We start from the raw sequence: 6,000 nt of genomic DNA, 5'->3' as shown, positions 1-6,000 counted from the left end.
GTTCTGGTGCCATAACAAACTACAGAGCTATGGCAGACAAAGCAGTGTCAAACCTTATTAACTTGTGCACTGTGGGTGCAGCCTATCACAAGAGTTGCCATTAGCTCCATCCATGCTATGAAATCCTGGGATTTGTCATTTATTGTGGCACCAGAGCTCTGTGACAGAAGTTTATCACACTAGGGGAGACCCTGCAGGAAAACATGAGTTAAATGCGATTTAAAGTACATCCGAATTTAAACAAAACTTGCAAATTCGGGGAGTTTATCACACTAGGGGACTGCCCAAATGAAATAATGCGAAGTTAATCTGAAGGCAAAGCAGAGAAAAACTGCAGCTTTTTTTTTACTTTCGGGTTTGTAATGAGTGGGCCTCCAGTCATTGGAAGACTTCTGCCAGGTAATACTGTAAGAGTAAGCTAAGAGGGAGGCACGTGCAAATAAGGAATGATATCACAGCTGACGGAAGGCTCACTTGGCCAATCAGTGACAAGGAGCGAGGGTTCTTCCGGAAGCTTCTAAGAGAAAAAAGCCTCTGAGACCAGGGGAGAGTTGGAGATCGACAGTTAGAGAGAGAGTCTTTAGCAGTTAGTGGTTTCCACAGTCAGAATTCAAGGTGGGAATCTCTCCCTGAATTAGGTTTACAGGTTAGGAAAACTGTAGTGTTGTGACTATAGAAACAAGGCATAATTCAGGCAGATGGTTTATGCCAGGGTTAGGCAACCTGCGGCCCGTGGGCCGGATGTGGCCCGGCAAGGCCTTGGGACCGGCCCCAGCCCAGTCCTGTCACTGATTGCCGCCGGGGCCTTTTGCCTCCTGCGCACAGGAGCAAGGGGGGCAATTGTCTATAGACGCCTAAGAAACATGCATTTATATTAACATTTTTTTAAAAATCAGCAATTTTTTTGCGTGTCCTCCACTTTTTTTAAAAAAGTGTCCACCATTTGAAAATGTTGTCCTACATTTGTCCCGGTTTATTTATTTATTTATTTATTTATTTTAAAAAAAAACATTTAATTATTTATTTTTTTAGCTTCGGCCCCCCCAGTTGTCTGAGGGACAGCAACCCGGCCCCCAGCTCAAAAAGGTTGCCTACCCCTGGTTTATGCTAAGCTAAGACCAGTAGCTATATTTCAAATCCATCAAGGCCAGCATATTACATCAATATATCAGTTAGGTGAGACTGTGTCAGATTAGAACATTTAGGCCTTATTTATTATTTTTCTGGTTGCTTGCATGAAATGAATACTTTTAGAATTACACATATTGTACCTTGCATGCTTTATATCTTTTTGTTCTGTTTTGGTTAATTATAATAAATACTTCCTTAAAAGTATCTGCTACCACATGTCCCAGCTCGGTTGATGCTTGAGAAGACTAGCAAAGAAAGAGAACTAGAAGTCCCTAACAAGTCCCAGTGTATGTTAAGGGAGATCCAATACGAATTCACTGGATGGTGGGCGCGTGATTCTTCAGAGGACATATTCAACTCCACAAGGAGTAAGAACATAGACCAGGAGGCTCAGGGAGAAGCTAAGGATCTGCAGGGACTAAGGGCCAAGGCAAGCCTGATGTTGGCTGCTTAGATGACAGGGGCATCATCACAGGGTTGCTCCGCAAAAGTAAAAAAGATGCTGGTTTTCTTCACTTTGTGCTTGGATTAACTTCACGTTATTTCACGTTAACCGCAATATTGTGTGATAAACTTGCAGGCATTTCCGTTTTTTTCTTTGTTTTAAATCTCGTTTAACTCCCGTTTCCCCACGGAATCACGCTAGTGTGATAAACTCAAGAAAGATAAATACACTTGTCCCTCCATATTCGCTAGGGTTAGGGGCACAAGACCACCCTGTGAATATGGAAATACTGCAAATAACAAAAACACCTGAGAGGACACCTCTCTAGGAATCTCTAGGTCCTCTAGTGAAACTCTATGGTCAACTGCCAACAGACACTGACCATAGATAGAACTGCGCTGGAGGAGCCACAAAGGCTTAATAGAGCATTCTCTCTAGGATCTCTAGGTCCTCCAGTGAAACCTATGGTCAACTGCCAACAGACACGACCATAGATAAACTGCGGCTGGAGGAGCCACAAGGCCTATAGAGCTTCTCTCAGGAATCTCTAGGTCCTCCAGTGAAACTCTATGGTCAACTGCAACAACAGACACTGACCATAGATAGAACTGCGATGGAGGAGCCACAAAGGCCTATTAGAGCGGTCTCTCGAGGAATCGCTAGTCCTCCAGTGAAACTCTATGGTCGACTGCCAACAGACACTGACCATAGATAGAACTGCGCTGGAGGAGTCACAAAGGCCTAGTAGAACATTCTCTCTAGGAATCTCTAGGTCCTCCAGTGAAACTCTATGGTCAACTGCCAACAGACACTGACCATAGATAGAACTGCACTGGAGGAGCCACAAAGGCCTAGTAGAACGTTCTCTCTAGGAATCTCTAGGTCCTCCAGTGAAACTCTATGGTCGACTGCCAACAGACACTGACCACAGAACTGACTTGAAGGAGCTACAAAGGCCTAGTGTAGGAATCTCTCTAGGAATCTCTATGTCTTTCAGCACAACTTTTAGTTGTAAAGTTGACCATAGGCCAGGGTTGTAGTGGAGGAGGATCTAGATACTCCTAGAGAACATATTAATGTTCTTGTAATATTTCTTTTAATAATATTTCATAAAATTAATATTCATATTAATTATTCACATATCTGTGAATAATCAAAGCCACAAATATGGAGGGATGAGTGTAAATGTTTCACAAAACTACAGTTCCCAGAATGCCACAGCACACTGAGCCACAGTACACGCTTTAAGAGTGGGGCAAAAACCAGGCCTCCCTTGATTACAGACAGCATATAATGAGGAAAAGGCTTAAAAAAGGAAGTCATAGGGCTTTTGTTTTGAATTCGTGCGCGTGCACGTTGGCCGTTGGGCGCGCGCGCGCAACTGCGCATGCGCGTCGAGCCCGCCACCAGCCTCGCAGTCGCTCGCTTCCCCTCCTCCTCTTTTCTTGTGCTTCTTTTTCCCTTTTCTCCCAGCGTTCGCAGATGGGACCGCGTCGTCGCGCATGCGCGCTAGTGGCTCGCCGCCGCCGCCGTTCCTGTGTATGTCCGTCCCTCCTCTCTTTCTCTCTTTCACTCGCCATGTTGTTGTGAGTCTTCCTCACGGCGGCGGCGGCGGCAGAGGAGGAGGAGGGGGAGGAGGAGGGGGAGGAGGGGCGGCCTCGGTGGTGGTGGCGGAGGAGGAAGAGGAGGAGGAAGAGGAGGAAAGGCCGAGAGGAGGAGGAGGAGGAGGGGGCAGCTGGGTCATCATCGCTATCGGCGAGAAGAAGAAGAAGAAGACCGTTACAGAGGCAAGGAGGGCCCCCGCCCCTTGCCCAGCGTCCGTTAGTACAGCCAGCCCAGCCCAGACTGTGAGTGCTCCGAAGAGATAGGCGATGCTGTCCGCGTGGGGAGGGGAGGGGAGGGGGCAATAGAACGGAGCGGAGGCAGGCGCGCGCTGGAGCAGCGCGAGGCAGGAAGGTTCTAAACCTCCTCTTTCTCCCCCCCCCTTTGATCTCAACGTTCTATTGTTTCGAAAGAGCCAGAGCAGCAGCAGCAGCAGCGCCGCCGTCTTGGTGTTGCTTCTCCTGCTGCTGCTGTTCCTCCTGCTCTGGGCCTGGCCTCCCTTTGTGTTGTAGAGAAGGCCAGGCCTCTCTCTCTGTGGGGAGGGGGGGGAGGAAAGGCAGGCAGGCCAGGGCTGCTGGAGGCTTAAGAGGAAGCCATACAAAGCGGAGGAGGAGGAGGAGGGAGGGAAAGGCAAAGGCAAGGGGAGGCCGAGGGGAGACAAGGGCCTGTGTGGGTGTGGTGGCTGGGAGGGAGGGAAGGAGGCCCCTGGAGGCCTCTGCGCCGGTGGGTTTGGTTGGGGCCCATACACACACACACACACACACACAGAAATCATGCTCGCAACAACAACACCCGCCCCCCAACCGTCAAAATGATAATAGGATCGTTATGGTAATCTCGTTTCAGGAAGTGTTTAGGTATACTATATATAAACACGGTTATACTATACACACACATTTACATATACTGTGTGTGTGTATATATGTTCTTGTTATAGCTTCATCATAATATGATCATTATGATAATCTTGTTTCAGGAAGTATGGTCATATATATATACACTGTGTATATATACTATATATATATACACACACACACTATGTATTGTATACTGTGTGTGTGTGTGTTCTTGTATTATCATCTGGTTTCAGTCTTATAAATATACTGTATATTCATACTTATGTTCTTGTTATCATCACAATATGATCGTTGTGATAATCTCGTTTCAGGAAGTGCAATCACATATGTGTGTGTGTGTATATATATATATACACACACACACATACACACACAGTATATGCATATCTACATACTGTGTATGTATACTATATAAATACTGTACAGTATACATATACCATACAGTATATATATGTGTGTGTGTGTTCTTGTTGTTGTTATATCCTCCTCCTCCTCCTCCTGTGAGACCCTAGCCCCCTCCGGAGGTTTAATGCCCCCCTCCCAGAGAGATAATCTTGGAAGGGGGCGGAGTGTGGTGGGACAGGGGCGACCAGATGTCACCTCTGCCTCAAAGGAGGACACTTTGGAACCCTTCCCAGGCCGAAATGTAGGACGCGTGTCCTGGAAGAAGAAGAGGGGGCCTGGTCACCTTGCTTATGGAAGATGAGAAGCGGGGAGGAGAGAGGCTGTTGGACATGGATTGGGTGGCGCCTGTCAAGTGGTCTTTCCCCCCAGCACCCCTTTGTGTGCAGGAGAAAGCAAGGCCCAAGTTCTGGTGTAGAAGGAGGAGGAGGAGGAGGAGGAGAAGAAGGGCGTGTGTTTTAAGTGTGTGTGATCGGAGGGGAAGGGAGCCTCCCAGAGGCTGGAGGACTGGATGATGGAGGGAGCACTGGAGAGTTCACCCTTTTCCTTTGTTGTTTTGGTGGAGCCTTGCCAACAGGAACTGCCTTGCACCCACATTGGATAGATAACCTTGTTTGGCAGCGCTTTAAAACTCTTTGTCTGGTTCTTTGCTATGGAATTCTGGGAGTTGGAGTTTGTTGTGGGCAAACAAACTCCAACTCCCAGAATTCCATAGCAAAGAAACAGACAAAGAGTTAAAGTGGTGTCAAATGGGTGTGGGGGTGTTTTTTTTTTTTTGGTACTTGGATGCAGAAACGACACGGAAAGCATAGGGAGAGATTTCTGCACCGCCGAGTAGGTTTCAGCAAACTTTTAATCTGAACCCCAACGTGCGAAACGGAACAGCTGGGTTAAACCTTGGATAAGTCACGAGAGCCGGGTGTAAACTTGGGAAGGCAGGATATACATGGTATATAGGTAGAGTTCATCATACACTATACCTTTTCATACCAATTGTATTTTTAAAGTTCAGAATTAATAAAGACTGTTAAAAAACAAACCTTGCATAAGTAAACAAACAAACAAACAAACAAAAAGGATTGTTTTGCAGATCGTTTGAAAGCATCTTCCAAAACGCATCCAAGGAGATTTTTCTTTTTCTTTCACCAGCCTCCACTCTTGTTATGATCTCCATTTTGTTGGCCACACTCACTCACAGGCATACACTTTTAAGAACATGCTGGCAGTGGATAAGGAGGTCAGCGTTTTCCCCTTTGTCTCTTGTTTTGCTGATCCCTATGGATCCATTAGGCAACTGCACTTTACCTTGTCTGCTGTGAGCAGGTACACAAGTCCGAAACACACTGCAGGAATCATTCAGTCTGAGACTGCATTAAACTGTCCTGGCTCAGTGCTAGGGAATTCTGGGAACTGTAGTTTTTTCAGACATTCAGCCTTCTCTGTCAGAAAGCTGAATCCAACTCCCAGGATTCCCTAGCCCTAAGCCAGGGCAGTTAAAGAGGTCTCAAACTGGAATGATTTCTGCAGTAATGTTTGATCAGTTGATTGTAATAAATAAATATA

At 46.5% G+C, this 6,000-nt stretch overlaps 1 protein-coding gene across 16 annotated transcripts in view; it reads left to right on the top strand.

Annotated features, from left to right (window-relative positions):
• The first annotated feature begins 3,247 nt into the window (after positions 1 to 3,247).
• PUM2 (pumilio RNA binding family member 2) overlaps positions 3,248 to 6,000 on the top strand; it is a 70,800-nt gene continuing 68,047 nt past the window's right edge. For 13 of the 16 annotated variants that reach the window (XM_042450857.1, XM_042450803.1, XM_042450848.1 and 10 more), the window contains exon 1: positions 3,252 to 3,423. The gene's annotated coding sequence lies outside the window, so the exon portion shown is untranslated. Of the gene's footprint in view, positions 3,424 to 6,000 lie in introns of all 16 variants that reach the window. The other 3 variants (XM_042450756.1, XM_042450747.1, XM_042450812.1) reach the window with 2 other exon arrangements.

This window comes from Sceloporus undulatus, chromosome 1, assembly GCF_019175285.1.
Source record: "Sceloporus undulatus isolate JIND9_A2432 ecotype Alabama chromosome 1, SceUnd_v1.1, whole genome shotgun sequence".
Taxonomy (NCBI): Eukaryota; Metazoa; Chordata; class Lepidosauria; order Squamata; family Phrynosomatidae; genus Sceloporus; species Sceloporus undulatus.
This window is presented reverse-complemented; position numbering and strand designations above follow the sequence as displayed.